The sequence below is a fragment of the Ciconia boyciana genome, chromosome 1 (genome assembly GCF_034638445.1).
Source record: "Ciconia boyciana chromosome 1, ASM3463844v1, whole genome shotgun sequence".
In the NCBI taxonomy this organism is placed as follows: Eukaryota; Metazoa; Chordata; class Aves; order Ciconiiformes; family Ciconiidae; genus Ciconia; species Ciconia boyciana.
Window position 1 is genome coordinate 103,545,514 of NC_132934.1, and position 19,288 is coordinate 103,564,801.

Here is a 19,288-nt window from a genome sequence, read left to right on the forward strand (position 1 = left end):
GTCCCTGACCCTCTTAAGGTGCTCAAAAATGGACAGAGTGGTCTGGGTAATGCCTTGCTAGTGCTGAGCTGAGCAGAAGGACTTCTTTTTTTTTTCTTTTTTATGCTTTGTTATATCCTTGTTTTATATATTACAGTATAATATTTCCTTTTTTCTTCTCTTCAGTAGCATGGGATTGCCAACTCATGTCCAGCTTGTGATCCCTTAAGTCCTTATCTGCAGAGTTCCTTGCAGCCCTGCTTTATGCAGGTGATAATTCCTACCTAAATGTAGTGCTTTGAAACTCACTAAGGACGATGGCTATCTCTTTTTAAATGGGCTATTTCTCCAGTTTGCCACAAACGCTCTTGATTTAGGGCTTAGTTGTCAGAGTTAGACCACAACCCAGAATGCATTTGTCAGAGAAAAGCAACTGTCTGTGCTTGGACTGTTGTTCCAGAAGAGGACTTGAAGCTCAGGAGGTATTAACACCATAGACCTTCAGGGAAGGTTAAAAAAAATAAAAGTAGGAATATTCTAAGGAAAACAGGGAGTATATAGTTTTAAAAGTAAAGTTCATTGCCTAATGTCTTTAAGTAGTAACTTTTCTCAGTTCTACAAGTCATGGCAAACTTCAAATAAGTTGAATGCAAACAATTAGGCTGGTTCCACACCAAGGGTTAATGGGTAATACCTTGAGGAAGAAAATAAAAAGTAAACTACACAAAAAATGTAAGGAAACACAGTAACAAAACTTTGTTTAGCAGAAGATGCTAATAAATAGTGACTTAGCTAATGAACATAAGGTGTCAAATGCAATGCTAGGAACTATACAATACAACCTTCAATATTTTATGTTCCAAAATGACTTTCATAGTCACTGCTGCTCTCTGCCACCATCTTAGTATGGGCTGGTGACATGTCTAAACTATGAAATCATTTATAAGAACTAACCTGGAAACACGTAGAAGTACTGCAGTTATGCCAGCTGTTTTAGGCAGGGAAAAGTGATACATGCATGATATGCTAGATTAGTGTTTCTTCAAAATGTGTTCATATCCTGAGTGTTATTAATTAATAGTCCTGGAAGCAAGACATGAAAATAACAGCATTATCTATCTGGATTGTAGACAACTGCCTTCCAAACGTAAGATGAAATTTAACATTGAACTATAAACTTTGTTTGGGTATCCCTTCAGTTCTGTTACCCATAGCAGTAGTTAATAGTTGTGTTTGAGGAATGGATGAGCTGTCATTGCAAACAGAGTAAGTATTTCAGTTCAGAGTGTGCACATTTCTGAATAGAACAGGGAGAACTACAATGTTTATGCCAGTAGTCTGGGTATTCCTTAGTTAGTTAGAAATATCTGGTCAAACTGGCATCTGTATTACTCTACACTCAATAGAATACAGTATCTTTATTCTGCATCCTGTTGGTTTTCATGGGGCTTTCCATTTCCTACAGAATATTTCTGTTAGAGTTGATAATAGCTCCATTTAACTTGAATGTCCCTGCATGGATGAAAAGAATCTGGATTTGTGTAACAGAAGGTAAAAAATCTAATTTAAGCAAATATTTTAAAGTGTTGTTGAATATATTGAAAAACCATCCCACACCTAAAATGACAAATGCTTGTATAGGACATATCAGCACTCTCCTGTCATAATGCAATATGTTGTATGACATTATTGAATCTCTGGGTTTGCTAGTAAAGAATGAAAAGAAAAGTAGAATTGCTACTTCATACCTTAGAGATGAATGTAATAATCATAAAATTAATTCAGGTGATGATACCTAAAACTATGCACATATTTTCCACTGTAAGATGTGATTTTTGACTTTTTGTAGCTTTGCGAAAAAAATAATTGTAATGCTGATTTTGTGCCTCAGGATGAATTGTAGTGGGATGAACTAAAATGGCTGGGTTGTTTCAGAGAAGGAGCTTAAGGAAAAATGTATGATTTTGCCACTATTAAAATCTTTACAGTAGTTTGTGACAGACTTCAAAACTTTGGGAGAAGGGTGATGGGAAATGACAGTGAGGGGGAAGACCCATGGTCATTCCACTATAAAGGACCTGTCCTCTTGGGAAAGCACTCTGAGCAGACTAGTGTGAAGAGAGAAATTGGTGGAGAGGGGACAGGTTGGAAGTGGCTAGTTGTTAATGCTCACTCTCCAAAGTTGGGAAACAATCCCTGTGCCCACCATCTCTATGTTTTTCTCCTATCGGCCAACAGCTGCGACACCGACAACATGGTGGTCAACAAGATGGGTAACAAAATGTGTACCCATCTTCTGCTAGTGGTCAGCCCAGAGACATTAGCAACTTAAAGCGCTTTCTTCTGCTCTGTTAGCTTGGTGGAAGAAGCTAGTGGTAACGATCCAAGGGTATTAAGCCTGTGAGTCAAGGTAACAAATACATGATGGATGTTCCCAGGGCTTTCCTTTGTGTTGTTTTTAAAAGGAAGAAGATTCTGCAAAATAACTGTATTGAGATAAAACAGCAGGTATAAGGTTGCTTGTACAACCTTAAGATGGTGCTCAGGGTATAAGTCAGAATTTTATAGAAAAGGGAGTAGTTGCGTGTCAGACTTCTGCCTGCTTTGTTACAGAATCTAAGTGTATGTAATGAAAGAGAAAGGAAAATAAAGACTTCAGGATAAGACATTTGCCTCTGGTCCCAAAAATGAATTTTAGCTCTCTCGCTGTCCTAATATCACTTATGAACTCTCTGAGGTCAGTTAAGTAAAGCTCTTGTCACTCTGTGTAGTCTTCAGTGCTTGACTTGTGAGAGCCCATGTCTGATTTACAGAAGTGATAAGTTGCTTTGGAAAGCTGATATCCAGGAGGTGTATTCTCTGAGTAAAAATAAAGCACGGTGCATTGCTAAAACCTTTGGCAACTCTGGCTAATCTCTTCTTAAGCTGAGATCCTGCAATTAGTAGATACTGGGGAGTGTCTTCTTTCTGTCTTGAAAACGAGAACAATGTGCAAGCCCACAGGGGGTTGGGGCAGAGGCCTTCACTGGGCTTTGGAAGAGGTCTACAGTGATGAACACCACTGAGAAAGACCATGAGGGAGAGAGCAATTCTAATGTGCAGTGAGGGAAAAAGTATTAATTGGAAAAAATAATAGGATCTGTCTGTTCACTGGGCACGGTCTCTTTGACCAATAAATGTAGCAGGGTCCCATAGGAAAAATAACAAAGCGTGGTTCAATGAAAGACTGTACGAAAAAGCCAGTGTGCAAAGGAGCTGAATGCAAGTTGTATGACAGTTTTAAGCTTGTCATTACATCATTTCTAACTTTTGTTAGAAATGTTTGTAAGTCAACAATACATTGATTTGTTGATGTAGTGTTTATAGGGTGGTTTTAGGCATGAAGGGCTTGCAGGGTCTTTTTTATATGCTCGTCATGTACATGTATGAATACAAACCAAAAGACTACTTACCTTCCCAAAGAAGCCTAAAAATGTTGCTTGTTTAACCAGTGCATTTTTACAATGTGATAATTGTTTTCAGGTAGAGCAGCAAAGCCCAATTATGCAAAAAGCTACTGTGCTAAGATTAGGAAGATTGTGATTCACAAGAAATATTTTCAGTTTTAATGTATTTCCTTTGGAATCTGCACTTTGGGTGTTTACAGTTGTTTGTTTTACATTTCTAGGCAACAAAAACCTGCATTACTCAATGTCAGAGAATAAATTAAGTCGTCCTTCAGTGTGTCACTTTTAATCTGGAGATTGTTCTGAAGATATTTTTAATGACTTTGCATCTAGAAATACCTGATAATTTGTTTAGACACCTTGAATACTATTTCTTACAGTTACACTTATTTAAGGGTATTTATGGTTTAAACTGCAACTTCACTGTACGTAAAATGTGTTTCTTAAAAGTCTCCTTTTCTTATTATTTACATGTATAAATATTAATATCTCATTTAATGACAGTACTGTTGTCTTATTTAGGATCCTGGAAAAAACTAGTTTGATTCAGAAAGAACATCTATTATTTTTATTTAACTAGCAGACTACTATTTTTAAATGATATTGAAATTTATCTGAGATACACAATTGTCCTATTTAATTCTGCCTTACCCACAGACCTGATGGACTGCTGTTTGACTTTGTCCCCATTAGCTATCAGATGCAGGGGAGAGGACTTCCTCTAAACTTTGTGTTGCATCTCTAGTGCCTTTCCCAAATTCGGATCCCAATGCGCAATGTATAAAAGCAGCCTCCGTTGCTCTCCTGTTTGTAGAGACCTAGAAAAAGCTTTAGGAGATTGTGAACTGTTATGCCTCATGAAGCCTATCCTCTCAGGGTTTCACTCAATTTCTTTTCCCCCTTTCCCTTTTTGTCCTGAGGCTACGCTGCCCTTGCACTGTGACTACGTTGTCTTTTTGCCTCCTGTTTTACTCCAGGGCTCTGATCATCTTATTATCAATACTGTGCATGCACTAAAATTGGCTCCCTTACAGAACAAGCCAATTTCTAACAGGGCAAACCGGAATACCAAAGCCTGGAGGGTTTTATGCCTGAGCCTGCTGCAAACCAGTAGTAATGACACAAGGCAGCACCATGTCTGTCCCCCTCCAAGAGCAGCCTTTGTATCTTTGAATTCTTATACCTTCGTGCCATAGCACAGTCATGTAATACAAGTGTCATGGTATAAAAACATTACTCTGGTAGGCTAGGACATGGCTTTTCATGGTCTTAGCTTTTTACCTGAAAAAACATGTGATAAGAATAATATATAATAACTATGTCCTGGTGCCACAAGGGCTACCAGCCTGGGGGAGAACATCAGAGAGGGCATTATAGGCTCAAACCAAAGATTGCTTTGGCCCTGGGTCATGGCTCCAGCATTGCCCACTATAAAAAACTGGCAAAGAAACTGACCCTGCAGGTGTTCAGTCTGGCACCGTTCACAGTGATGTCTGCGGTCAAGTGGGAAGGAGCACTGTTCATGCAGGGGCTCCGTGGGAAGCACACATATCGGCCTGTGGCTCAAACTTGGAGAGGCTCTTAACTTCAGCTCTTGTGCTGACTGTGAAACTGTGAGTCAAATGAGTTGCCATGATGAACTGTGCCTTCCTAGATCATCATCTCATACCAGCTGTTGTCACTATGGCTAACTTTATGTCTGTTCTCAGCTCTGCCAAATAAAGGGATGATAAGAACTAAGGGGCAGAAAAGTGTCCCAAGTGTACGCTTATGGAAAAGTGTATGAATGAAGGAAGTGCAGGTAGCACTTCCCTCAGGATCCTTCCCGGTCTACAACATTTTCTCGTGACCTTTCAGGATCTCCCTGGCCATGCAGCAATTTTGCATGGATTTCTTTCCACAAATTTAGTTAGTTATTGCCAAATGATGTATTTGCTCCAGAGGATGCAAGGTCTGAGCAGCGTGCATACAAGACTGTCTACACCAGCTGGTTTGGTGGCCAGGTATCTTTTGCTGGTATGCCCCACAGAGACAATTTCAGTGTAGCTTCAGGTGCCTATTCTACAACTGTAATGTTTTCTGTTTCTAGATTAAGATTAAATTCTAGGTGTCTACTCCTTCTGTGTGGAAAACGACATGTTCCCCTGTAGGAATATCTTAAACTGGAATGGGAATTCCTGCTTTCCCTTAAATGGCCTCCACGTTAATTTGCATACAGCCTCTGCTGGCAATTTTTAACTGAGGTACTACACTTCCTACCCCTGTAGAAGTTTAATATGCTTCCCCTTGGCTTCTTACGTGCTGCTGAACATTGGCTTGCCATCCCTGCTCTTACATTCTTACTGGTGCATTTGGTTTTGTAAAGGATTAACCAGAGGGCAAGCAAGGTCAAAACTATCACTGCTCCAAATGAAAAACAGAATTTCAAATCAAGGGGGAGATTAACTTTGTGCGACTTTCCTTTGAAAAGCAACACTAACTGTTTTTCAGTAATAAAAATCACCTCTGTAATTTTAAGAAGTAAGAAAATAATTATTACAAAGATATTAATAACAGCACTTGGGAAATGTGCATGCATTTGGACTGAGATGTTTAAAGTGTGTTTCAAATTTATCTTAATTATGGCTCTAAACTTGTAAGATGATGAAAAATAGTATTTCCCTTCAGTAGGAGTGGGTGGTGTTATCTATTAACATAAGTTTGAAGTCACACAGTAACATTTAAAGTCTATTTATAAGTGAAAGACTAACAAGCAGATGAGTGAATATAGGTCAGAGAGGGGAATTAAAGAGAATGGGAATAACAACACCTCTGGCTACATGGGCTGGTAAGACACTGCTGATACTGGGGGAAGAGGATCAGAAAAATAACCTGGTGTCTAAGTAAACTGTGGATTCTTGTGGCAGAACAAAATACCAAACATTATGACTGTGCTTTACAGCGCTGTGGACTCCCTGAGAAGCTTTGTGTTTCACCCCAGAGGCACACATAGCGTACTTATTATTCAAATAGCTACCACTTATCCTTGAGAACGCTTTCAAGGCATACCTGACAACTGTAAAAAACCCATCTGGTCAAGTGCTGTTTTAATATGCACGGGCGCTGGCTCACAAACCACGATAGTTTGTTTCCATAAACTACAATTTAACTGTCAAGATTTAATTAAGAAATACATCTGAGCCTTTGGAATAAACAGGATAGTCAGGGGTGTTGGACAAGTGGGCTGTGTGACATGGCAGGGGCTTAAAAATTTCTGCACTGACAGAGTTGGAGAGAGGTGAACCGGGGTAGTGAACAGGGGCAGGGCTGCGTAAAAAACAAGCCACCACCAAACCCCAAAGCATCCACCTTACCTATAAGGCACATGATAGTTTTACATCATTCTCATCACTGTTGGCCACATTATGTAGTTGGTTTTTGATTATATCAACCTGCATATTGCAGTCTTGAAAATCCTGGGAAAAGGACACGTTTTATGGCACTATAAAAACATCACTTTCCTGTACACTTTTCTGCTATTATATGAAGATTATTACATTCCCTGAAAATACATAATGGGTTTAACCTGACATAAGATGTATTTTTTTCTTGTACAAGCAAGCTGTCTGGCAGACAGCACGAGATAAAAAGAATGTTTATTTTTAAACTGTAGTGATTTAAAGTAATATTTGTATAAATGTGCATATACACGTAAGTATTATTAATATACATTTTTTTAAAAAACCTACTAAAGCTGACATAAATGTCAATTTTAAATAAAATTTGGAAATAGTGAAGCCTAAAGGACAGCTTTGACATCATTCATGGACATAAACTAACATAAATTAAGAAATGTTTCTGCTGTAGATCTCATGTATTAAAACTAATCGGTATTTACTTTATTATCTCTGACTATAATAAGGAGGGTGCATTATCTGTTTCAGTAACACAAAGCTAATTTTAGCTGTCAAAAGGTTGGAGTCAAAGACCTATAAAAGAATATCTTCCCTGAGTGAAATGTGAAGGGACATTTTAATTTGTTTCTGTTCCATTACTTCTCAATAAATTGTTTGAAGCAAGTAATGAATTAATGTAAGTGCCGATTTTCAGATCTGGTCCTAAACATTCTAAAAGCTTTCTTAAGAAAACTCTTTTTTGTTATTTTTAAAGTATAACCAAATAGGTTTGGGGTTTTTTTTCAGTGTTAAAATACCTGTGTGAAGGTAGTCCAAGCAAGAGTTTTCAAAATTCAAGTTACCTTACGTAAGACATATAGTTGTGACAGACTTGTTTAAAACTTTAAACATTTATTTTATGTATAATTTTCAGGGCTGTAACAGTATTGGCTGGTCCCAGATGTTTATCACAGAGGAGGAGAATCCTAAACTTGGATAAAGTTTATGAATTTTAATTTTAGCTACTAAAGTGATTATTTGAAGGTAAGTCATTTAATTTAGAACTGTTTAGAGATGAAATCTGCAAGCAAAATCCTCTCCTCTAGTTTTTTCAGTCAATATAATGCATATTCAGTTTATGAGGCCCAAAGTAACAAATCTGTCCTTTAGCTACGCAAGATAAATTACAGAGAAATTCCACTGGAAGCAGTGGAAGTACCTGCCAGCATGTTTTTAATAACAAAGGACATGCCCTGTTACAGAATTCATGAGACACTGGCTATGAAGTTATTAAAACTGCAGCATTCATTGCCACGGGATGCTGAAGCAGTCAACGATAAAAATAGATTGAAAACCGGTGGTGGCAAATTCATGGATGAAGATCCAACACTGTTATTGAACATGATGACTTTACATGTAACCTCCATCTCAGGAACTTTTAAGTAATTTTTGAGTAGGACTGCCCTGATGTTTAGAGGCTGTCACAAAGATCTGACCCAGTACCAGCACGTCTTTTGCGCCTCACTGAAAAGAACCCGTGTAGTGACATGGAAGATCTTATTTCTGTTGTTTCATAGTTGTGAAATGTAAAGGGCTTAACAGGGACAATGTTCTGTTGAGTGTCAAGGGATCCTTGTATTCAAGCTGGAAAGCTTCTGCCAGATGGTTAATTGACTCAAAGAATGCTTCTAAGCCCTGGAGAACCGGGCTGAAAAGTTTTCTTCTCTCTCGTTGATTTGTTCTGCAAAAAACAAATGGTGCAGCTTGGGATGGTGAAAGACTGAATCCAGCGGCATTGTCTTAATTGTGGAAATTAAAAGCATAGTTGCAGTTGAGAACTGAAAAGTATCACCTGCACGCTGTAATCACACAACTGGGACAAAAGTAGCAGCTTCCCATTTAGCGATGGTTTCTGTGCTCTGGTTAGCCCGAGGCTTCAGTCATTTCCATCCATCAGCATCATCATTTGTTTCACTTGCTTCTGCTTTAAGCTTCGCCTTTCTTCAGTTGAGAGTAAGTGAGAGCTCTGCTGTACCAGAGCTCATACCACATTGAGGTATAAGAGCTGTCACTTAACATGAGTCATTTTGTATGTGCATTTCATGAGTGAGTAACTGAATGAGAGATACAAGAGTCAGCAAGTTAGCCCAACACTTCAAAGTACAAAAAGCCTCTAGTCAGCTTGATTTCCTTAGGTTTTCTTCTATATGCCCTGGATTTTCATAGTTAGATCCTAAGAAAAGCTCAGGAACATGGATACTTCCCCATTTTCCACAAAATTATGGCTTTCCCTTCTGCAGGATAAACTGCTAAACTTTGCCACTAGCTCTTTCTACCACTGAAATGTTGAAGCTACCAAGAAATGTTCTTCAATATTTTGCAGATCAGAAGGCTAATTTGTTTGAAACAGGCATGGCTATACTCTGCGCTTCTGCTAGGCTGTGCACCTTTGTGTTTATAATACAAGTGACTGTAATCAAGCCACCCAGAACGGGCAACAGCAGCAAGGCACCAAACCGCCAAACACAAACTCTCTCTTGACCTTGGCCACCTCTTCTAGAGGCTGCAAACAAAATGCAGAGAGCACAGGGTTCCTTCAAATCCATGCAGAGTTTTCTGTGGTGGGTTTTTGGGTTTTTTTCCCCTCTCTGCTTTCCGATAGGGACAGAACCTGATGAAGGTGCAAAGCTGCCATTCTTGATGGAAAAAATGCTATTCATATCTCCTGGTGATTGTCTTTCAAAATCTAGGCAGGATAGGTCATACATGAGGACTACTGTTTGATTTTCTCCAGGGACAACTTGCTAAACAACTTCACCTTTCCTATGCATCCCACGTATCTCTGGTCAGTCTGTCGTTGCAAGTGGAAAAATCCTTTAGAACTACTAGGGTGGAAGGACAGGGGAAAGCTGGAAAGGCTGGAAAACAGGTATCGCTCTGGGAACTGAAGTCCCACTTTGGTGGTCAGCGGTCTGAAGTGAGGCAAAAAAGAGAAACCACTGAAGATTTCTGGTACTGCAGTTTAATGCAAATGCAGGCTGAAACCATAGGTTGCTGTCAGCACGGAGGGCTGTGCTGGCCCCTCTGCTTTTCAGAGTGAAGTGAGGTTGTTCGTAGTCATGCTCTTTTCAAAGGGTTGGAAGCCACACTACTTAACCAGCTTCAAGTCATTATGTATGACCCAAGGACAACTGCGTACAGGAACATATACGTGCTATGTATACGATAAAACAGTTGCTTGTGGAAATATTTTTAGGGATGCAAGTTTACAACTGAAGGTGCATTTGATGTAAACTGTTAAATCCCTACACATGCGGACTTCAATTGTCTGGCATAACTTCAGTTTCTGAAGGAATTTAGTTAAACTGTTACAATTTATCTAGCTAAGCAGGACCGCAATTATTTTCAAAACCAGTTTTTCCCAAGCCTTCATTTTGCCTATTTATACTGAAAGCTCTCTAGTGACAAGACCATTTACTACAGTATGTTTGTTCAGTACAAGATGGGTTTCTAGACATGACTACAATAACACAATTATGAACAAATAACCACTCCAGGATAATTCTATACAGTGTAGCAGATAGACTTCATATTCTTGCTTTTGTACCTCAGATACAGTCAATTTAAAAGAATTATGCAGTGCAGCAATTAATTAAGCTACTGGTTACAGTCACTGAGTTACAGGGGCATGCCGGGGTCCGATCCTATGTATGACATATATCTGTAGCCTCCAAGTAATGCAACTGTTTCATCCTTTGGAAATGTAGGTTGCAAGTGTTGAAGGTTGGGCCTTATGTTTGTGTGTCTTGAAAGCAGCAAGGGAGAAAGACAAGAACATAGTCCAGAAACAGCAACATCTCTGCGCCGGTGAGCAAGAACAGCAAAACTGTCAAGTCTTGCCCTTTCTTTTTATGGGTCAGTTCAAAATCCATCTTCCTGAGCAGCATCTTGGCACCTGGCTACCAGTGTTGTTGCCAAATGGTGAGTTTCTGTTATTTTAAATACCTGCCTGAATCCACACCGCGTTTCTCAGCTGCTTCCTTATTTTATGTAATGGATCAGTGCAATAACTGCTAATTAATAAACTCCAGAAATCGTTTGATGGAGACAGTGACCAAATGACCGAAGACATGAAGTTCAAATACGGGTTTAATGTCTCCTCCTGCTCAAACATAGCATTTGTGTATATTACAGTTGCCTTTTTGTAAGTTACAATAACAAAATGTAAACTGCTAAATGATGCAATTTGTCTTAATAATATTAATTATATTTTAAGCAGGCAATTTCTGATTTTGGTTTGTTTTTTTTTTCCTATCCTGCTGCTAGTGTTTTTGATACAGTTAAAGGGATAATGTGTGTGTTTGTCCAGCTCAGCAGTATATGTATCTGTAATTTTAAAAGAAGTCCTTGTCCAAAGTGAAGGAATTACTATACTAATTCATAACTGACCTCAGACAAATGGACATTTGCTTGCCTTGTCAAGTAAATAACAAGTCCCTTTGTGATCTTAACAAGTACAGAATTAAATCTGCATTTCCACATTGGTGCAGGGATAGGCAGAGATCTGAGTAAGACTGTCTGAAAATTTCCATTCCAAAGCTCTTTTTTTCAAGGCTGTTTTCTCTACTGTTCTCTAGTCTCTAAGCTAACCTTAACCAGCTGGTTGACATTTTCAGTCTGCCTTGGGTTATTTTTTTTAAGAGTAGGAAAAGAAGGAAAAAACATTTCCAGGAAAGATATGTTAGAAAATTTTCCAGGAGATATTTTTCCAGAGGCAGACATAGAAAAGTTTAGTCGTTTTGCCAACGTAAAACATCTGTGAATATTTTTGTTGACTGAGAAATTCTAGCAGACTTTTATGCCCTTGACATGGGATAACCTTGTTGGTGAAACACATGGCCTTGGCATCTTTGTGAAAGCTCAATTAGATTTGAGTTACTGAAAAAAAAAAAAAATCACAATGTGTGCATGCTTAGTACAGACTTTATAGATTTTTGACAACTAAATTCTGCAAAGAATACCAGTGCTAAGTTCCTGTTTACTCATAGGAAAAATACAAGGCAGTGTATTTTTATCCCATTTTCAGGTCATCGGCAGTCTCTTAGGTGCTCCATCACCTCTAGCATGTTAGCAGTGTGACTCTGAAGTATCCTGCTTTGTCAAACTGTTTATGAGCAGATTAATCTTTGCAAGCTGCTCAGGGTTACAGCCGTATCAAGAAATCCTGTATTCAGAATAAGTAATATTTGCAATTGCCTGCCTTGCATTTTTCCTCTATAGAGACATTGATCTTTCTTTCCAAGGACCTGAAAGATCCAAGGGGAGAAATTTCTAATGATAGGCTCAATTAAAAACCAACACAGTCTCTCAGGACAACACTTACATACAAGCTTTGATTTTTATGGGTTATAGCCCCTAGCTGTCAGGAGAGACAGGCCTTACAACAAGAGAGACCTTTTTAAAAACTCTGCAGCAAGGACTCTTAAAGCATGCCACAGCTATCACCCAGAAGAACCCATGGAAATTGCTACCTACCAAAGTAAATTTTTCGTGAACAGATCATGCTACCTGTTCCCCTGCACTGGGGAGATTGCAAAAGGTATTTGCATATCTTGATTTACTCTATGAATTTAAACTTCTTTTTTTTTTCTTTTTTCTTTTTCTTCACTATGTTTCTGGTAAACTACCATTTCTTCCTGGAGTTACCCACTCCTACTAAGTGAAAAAGTTTCATGCACCTGTTTATATGAAGGGAAACGAAACTCTCCAGTTTTCTAAATTTTCCAGCTACTGTCGGTGGGATTCATCTCACCTGCTTTTAGGTGTCTGCCTAAGGTAAAAGCAATGTGATGCTTTTATCTGTGCTAGACAGGTACCCGCTGGTACCTCAGGCACTCTTTATGGGCAAAGGAGTGAAGTAACTGCTGGGGTGCGATTGTGCTGACATATTTAGATAAGATGACTCACACCTTATCAGTGGCTGTTTCTCTCCACTACTGCAAAAGGAAGCCTGGAGTGATTGCTTCAGGTACAGATGTCTATCTTTGCTCAGATGAATCCTACCCTAAATTTGCAGGTACTGCGTGTTTAAGCTTTGACTGAGAACAATAAGGGATGTATGACAATTTTTTTCTGGAAAATTTGTGTTATTGACGTAGTCAGTAGGAATAGATTCTAATACAGCATCATCCCGATGCTTAGTATCCTAAGAATCCAACATTGGAGGCATTTTGGAAAGGGAAAGAGATGTCTTTTCTCTGAGATAGATAGATTCCAGTGCAACAGAAAAGATCTGTATTACTACGTCTTAGGTCCTGAATAAAATCTCAAATATGAGTGTTTCTCTGCTGAGCCTTTCAAAAGGGAATCTGCTAAGCTTTGCTGTACCAACCCTATCTGCAAATAACAGAGCTTAGTTTAATTCAACTAAACATGCTTAGGTGATGACAATACCATGTTCAAAGCAGGACACAAATTTATCAAACATATTGTAGTTACCATCATTTTTAGAAACACATTTTAAAAGTCTGAACAATGTTTCCCCCAATTATTATAAATGTATGTATTTTAGTGAAATAACAGTAACTTGCCTTCCCTTAGCTCAAGTGTAAATGACCCTATGCATTTGTAGCTAAAATTGTCCTCCCCAAAGTACACTGACTTCAATAGAATTACAACTTGCATGATTTCAGCTGATAGAGTCTACTGCAGCTATAACCTAAAGAAGTAACATATTTCTTGCAATACATGATAAAAGAAGCACTTGGCAAAGGTCAGCTTTTCAGATGTCTTGTAGAAATGTCATTAAGTACAATGTTCTGATAGGCCCTCTTCTTCTGCCTCAGTGTCTGTACCAATTGTCTGGAATTTCTGATTGAAATGCAGCATCTCAGTGACTTTAACTTCAAGTTAGAAGGTTCCAGTATAATTAAAATAACCTCAAAGTCAAATTTAACAGGTAGGAATTTTGATAAAACTCTTTGAATTAACTCTATTGTATGAAAGTAAAACAATTTTTAAATTATCAGTCCTTGTGAATGTAGCTAAGGCTGCTAAGATTTCAGCGAATGTCAGGGAAAGTCCTAAATATTTGAACAAAAAGCTCTTTTCAGGCCCTTATTTTATATTAATGGGGGCAAATACTATGCCAAAATGAAACCCTTCTGCAAGAAAGGCCTATCTGCATTTCAGTTTTCCATTTCTAAATCCTAATTTTTGTCTATCATGATGACTCCTTCTTAAGTTGTCAAAAGACTAGGTCAGTGCATATGTTAAAACAATGCAGGTACAGAGATTGGAGAAGAAACCAGATGGCCAAAAAGTTGGAATGAACTCTAGTTCAGTGCTAAGGAAAAATGTATACCTACCAGCATTGTTGCTGTCTACAAAATCCAGAAATTGTTTTAGTTGAACTATCTACAAATAGGGAAATGCTAATATTTATATGGTGACTTTCTGTATGAAGATCTATGTAGCTAGCTTTCAGTTGACAGACTGCTATAAAACAAAAAGATGGCCAGCAGGCAAGTAACAGTGGTCAAATACAAAATCAGTTAAAAAACCCCCTCTGCATATTAGATATGAATCAGTTGCACAGCAAGTTGATAAGCTTATGCCTTTGTCTTGCTGGAGGTGCTTGTACAGGGAAGCAAAGTACTTCATAACCTTGTGGTTTCAGAGCATGCTTGCTCTCTTTACATGGGCAGCAACATGTGAGCTTGATAGGCTGACACTTCCAATCTGCATTATATTGCCCTTTGGGAAGGACTAAGGTACCAGAGAGTCTTCTGGCGTATTTTAGAAGATGCTGTGAGCCCAAATGATTTTCTGACTTCATAAGCGTTCAGGATGCATTATCCTGGATCCCAGCCTTAGAGAGATCTCTGCAACCTCTGTGGCATCGCAAAGGTCTCTAGATTGAGGTAGCTGCCAGGAGACTGAGCGGTAAAGAGCACACCAGCTCTGAAGAAAGAGCTAAGGGTTGAGTTACATGGAGCACTACAGGGGTTAAACTCCAGGGCATATCCTCAGCTGAGGTACAGATGAACTCGTATCATGTGAGTTTGTTGGTCAGCATGAGCCTGCAGGACGCTTTAACCACTATTTGGTAAACTTCAGGATTTTCAGTAAACTACAGTCAGTTGTGTTGTATTGAGCTGAGAAAAAAACTCTGCAAGATCCAAAACTAAAAGTGAAACCAAATATAATTTGGAGGGTCCAGTGTCTGATGTGCGTCCCAGTGAAGGCATTATTTAACATGCATTCCTACAGACCACCCTTAGCCTAAGTGATATTGAGTACCCTGTAAGATCATAAAGGAAAAAAGTTTGGAGTACATTCAAAGACAAATAGATGGTGAATATTTACATGGATTACAAAAGAGAAAGTGGCATAATATAAGCCTACCTGATGTTGAAAGACGCTAGTGCTTAATGCATTGGAGAAAAGACGCAAGAATAGCTTGCCCTTTTGGAATACTGCTGCGGCAATGTATTCCAGGGACAGAGACTTCACAAGCTAACTGCTGTCCATTGAACTAGCTTCAGTCTCAATGTTATTGAGGTATAAGAAATATATGAATAATCTACAAATATGCTGGTAATTTAAATGATAAATGCTGATAAGTACTTTTCTCCTTTGTGCCTAAGCTTTACTCAAAGTCTTCCATTAAAGTATGTAATTGAGTATCTAGACAGTTGCATTTTGATTTGCATGTATTGCCAAAACAATATATCTTTCAGATAAGCCTTTCATGCATTACTTTTAATAATAATGTTTTAAATTAAAAGACTGCTTCTATCAGAATAATGAAGCAAGATAGCCAAGAAAATAGCTATGTGCCTGAGCACAGAAGTTCATTAAAGTAAGAAAAATCCATGAAACAGTGATGATAATGAGAAAAGTATTGAGCCTCAAAGTCGACAATACTGAAAGCAGAGACTGCATGTAGGGCTTACTGCATGGGAGGGGCTGTTTTCTCTTTTCAGAGATCTTTCTCTGTCTTTAAATTCAGAGAAATCAAAGAAAATTTTGGCAACTCAGTTACTTTTACATTGCCATAGGCATATGGGATTTTACTAGCACAAAAAGTGGGCCTGATAGTGGTATAAAGAATAATCCTTTATTTTACTTATGTAAGTATTAGTATTAATGATTTCCCTTCTTCCAATACAAAGAAACATACGATTATTTAATAATGACAAACACCACTGCTTGAAGAAGGCAATTTAATGTAATCAAGATACTCTGCTTTCTAATTTCCCTCCTGGTCTCTATTTAAGTTGCAGATAGTGTATGTGTTACCTATATTTATCTTAGAAATCAGTTGTCCTTATAAAGCCTTTTTTAAAAATAAATATTTGAAAAGGTGCTGTTTTCCTCATTAAAATATTTTTACCTTCCCCAGAATATAAGGAACTGGCATAGCAAGCGCTAATGAGACACATGCTTGCCTTTCAATTGCATTCCCTTTTCCTCCTTTGCTTATGTTATTTCTTTTCTTCAGCAAGTCAGCCCAGTATCAAATAAAAAGTGGCACTAACATAGCAGTAGTAAATGTCTGATACTTCTCTGCATCCCTGCCTGTCTGCTGAGCTGTGCTGCTGCTCTTGACAGGAATACAGAGAGGGCTTACGGGAGAAGCTGACACTCTGCATACATCCAGCCAGAGACAAGTTTTATAGTTCTGATATCTGACTCCATTGACTCCTGTGACTATGCAAAGACAAAAGGTTCTCCCTGGGACAGAGCAACCCTTTGCTGTTGGAGCACAGATGGTATGAAAGTGCTTTATATGACACAAACTGTTACAAAACGTTTGGTGCACTAAAGTGTGCTGTCAAGACTTGTTTTCTTTAAGCTGCCAGTCTGTCATTGTCTTTTGGAAACTAGCATGCAGCCAGCAAACCCATTTCCATCAAAAAAAGAAAAAAAGCCCTGTTTATACTTGCCTTCCATTTTCTCCTACCAGGTAATTTCTCTCTATAATGTCACCTCAGGTATTATAGTAGAATTAATGAATAGCCAAAATCTCTCTTGTACTAGATACATAACAATAAATAGTAAGAAAGAAAGTAGGTATTAATAATGGTAAGAGAAAAGCAAAGAGAAGCTTTCAAACCAAGCATTCTCTACACCTGAATCTGCTGAACTTCCCAGATACAGTATAAAACTCATCCTTTCCTGTATTACGGGCTGTGCTGAGAGGCATTAACCCCCTACCTGCAGTTGGTTCAGATGCTGCTGACTTTCATAGGTGAACCCAGTGTGGACCAGAGCACGCATTTCATGCAGCCTAGCACACAACTCACAGGCTAAAACTCTGTTAGAAACAAAGACCATCATCTACCTTGCTGTTTTCCTGAAGCCTTAACAGTTATTCCACCTTGCTACGTGAGTCTCATTACAGATATGCAATGAATTTCTCCTGATTTATGATGCATTCTTTAACCCCCTTTTTAAAAGCTAAGTTAGGCAGCAATGGGGTGAGGTGATAGATCAGAAGAGCTCCTATTCAGCATATACCTCCAGTACCTGGTTCATTAATCCTGTAATTTGGCAGTTGGAGGAATTCCTGGCCAAGGTAAAATCCAACTCAGAAGTACAAAATCATACAAGTTTGGGAACTTTGTCTGTCTTTCTGTATGTGTTCTTCATGGCAGCAGGAAAGGCTTGTAAAGGCTGAAACTGGCCTGTATTCTGACCTATTTTTCACTAAAATCTGTATGTTCATTAAGATTACCATGAAACAATTAGTTGACTTTATTTTCATCAGTTTTGCAGTTACCCAGTGACACTTTTTAATTCTTCTGTTATTACAAGCACAGCAACCTTGTCTTTGCCTCTCTCACTGTGAGTAAGACAGTGAACCCTTTAAAAAAGCGCACCTTGCCAGATCTTTCAGACCTGAGTACAGACACAATCCTGAGATGCTAGGACTCTGAACTTGTGTAGATATAAACGAGGGTAAGGAGTGCTGAACATGTGAAAACATCAGCCTTGAGGGTCTGTTTCTTCCTCTAGCAAAAAAATAATGAGATTAAATACCCCAGGAAGAATGTCTTCGAATGCCAAATGGTGGCACGTTGCTCTACTCCCTCTCAGCACGTGCAATTTTCAGGTCCACTTACGAGCAATCATACTTCATGTGCATTTGCACAGGCAATTGACTGCTGAAGATTTTAATTTGTTTCTTCTTACTTTATTATCCAGACGTCTCAATATTAAATGACAATTTTGTCTCCTGATACTGTTGCTGGAGGTTTTACTCTTCTGTTTTTAAATATTTTTGTATTCAAACCAGTTGTAAGTGCTTTATGAAATGTTATCATTAAGCTGCTATATTTGAATCATTATGGGAAACAAGAATTTGGGGATTTCATCTTTCATGTTATTAAAAACCTACATTTATGTGCTATGGGAAAAGTCACTTCTTTGAAAAACCGCATGTGGCAAAAACAGAAATAAAAACAAGTATATAGTGGCATGAAATGGCCACAGGCCAACAGAAAAGCACAAAAAATCTTCTCACAAAATATCTTTGTGATGAGTCTAACATCAAAAGATTTTAGGTTCAGCTAGGCACAGAGAAATTTGGTTAAGCAAAGTAATGAGTGCTGCTGTGCTTTTCATCTTAAAAATGTCTTACAAAGGTTAAGTCTTTAAAATATATCTGTGAAATGAAGCGTTATATTGCCAGTGTTGTTTTTTCCCCCCAGTTGAAGTGGATGTTGAGTGTTTAAATGTCCAAGGCTGCGGATAAAGTCGGTCAGATCTAGGACTGCAGACTAAGCTTCTGCAGTGCCTGAACTTCTTAGACTGTGCTGGACATTCTCCATTTATTCAGTTGTCCCTCCATCAGCCACTGCCCTCCTGTTCTCAAACTGATTGTCCCTTTTGTCATCTTTTCCCTGGCTGGTCTGCAGCTTTCCATTGCACTGCATGTACTCAGATTGCTCGGTTAAGCCTGCAATAACCCTGCAGGTCAACGCTCACCTGGCTACATTTGCCTCCTCCATTAATTTAGGCTTTTCACAGTGCAGACTTTTCTCTCCTCCTGCACTACTTTATAGAAAGGTCAATCTCACAGAGCTCAGCAAAACTCTCTATTCAACATGCTTTGCAGAACCCCTATGGAAGACCCAGATAAATGAATTTGATCACCTTTAAATTAGGTATATCCCTCACAAACGCACGTGTAGAGTCTCTAGGAATGAGGCTAGAAAGCAACTCACCATCTCCCGTGTTTGGGATAGCCTTGGAAAAACTGCCTCTGTGCCAGGAAGCCTGGGGATTGGGCTGGAAGGAGGAATTAAATCACCCTTAGCAACACCGGATATTGCCAAAAACCTGCGAGAAAGCAAACATCAATATAGACTCTGTAAGTCACAATGAAAGATCTCTACGTCAGGGGAAGGAAAATACCTTTCAGAAGGCCTAAACTGTAATTTGCAGGATCTCTTCAGCTAAACGGGGATGATTCTTTAAAAG

At 38.7% G+C, this 19,288-nt stretch overlaps 1 protein-coding gene across 1 annotated transcript in view; it reads right to left on the bottom strand.

Annotated features, from left to right (window-relative positions):
• HTR1F (5-hydroxytryptamine receptor 1F) overlaps window positions 1-19,087 on the bottom strand; it is a 63,941-nt gene extending 44,854 nt beyond the window's left edge. The window contains exon 1 of the mRNA XM_072851711.1: window positions 19,033-19,087. The gene's annotated coding sequence lies outside the window, so the exon portion shown is untranslated. The remainder of the gene's footprint in view (window positions 1-19,032) is intronic.
• Window positions 19,088-19,288: the final 201 nt, after the last annotated feature.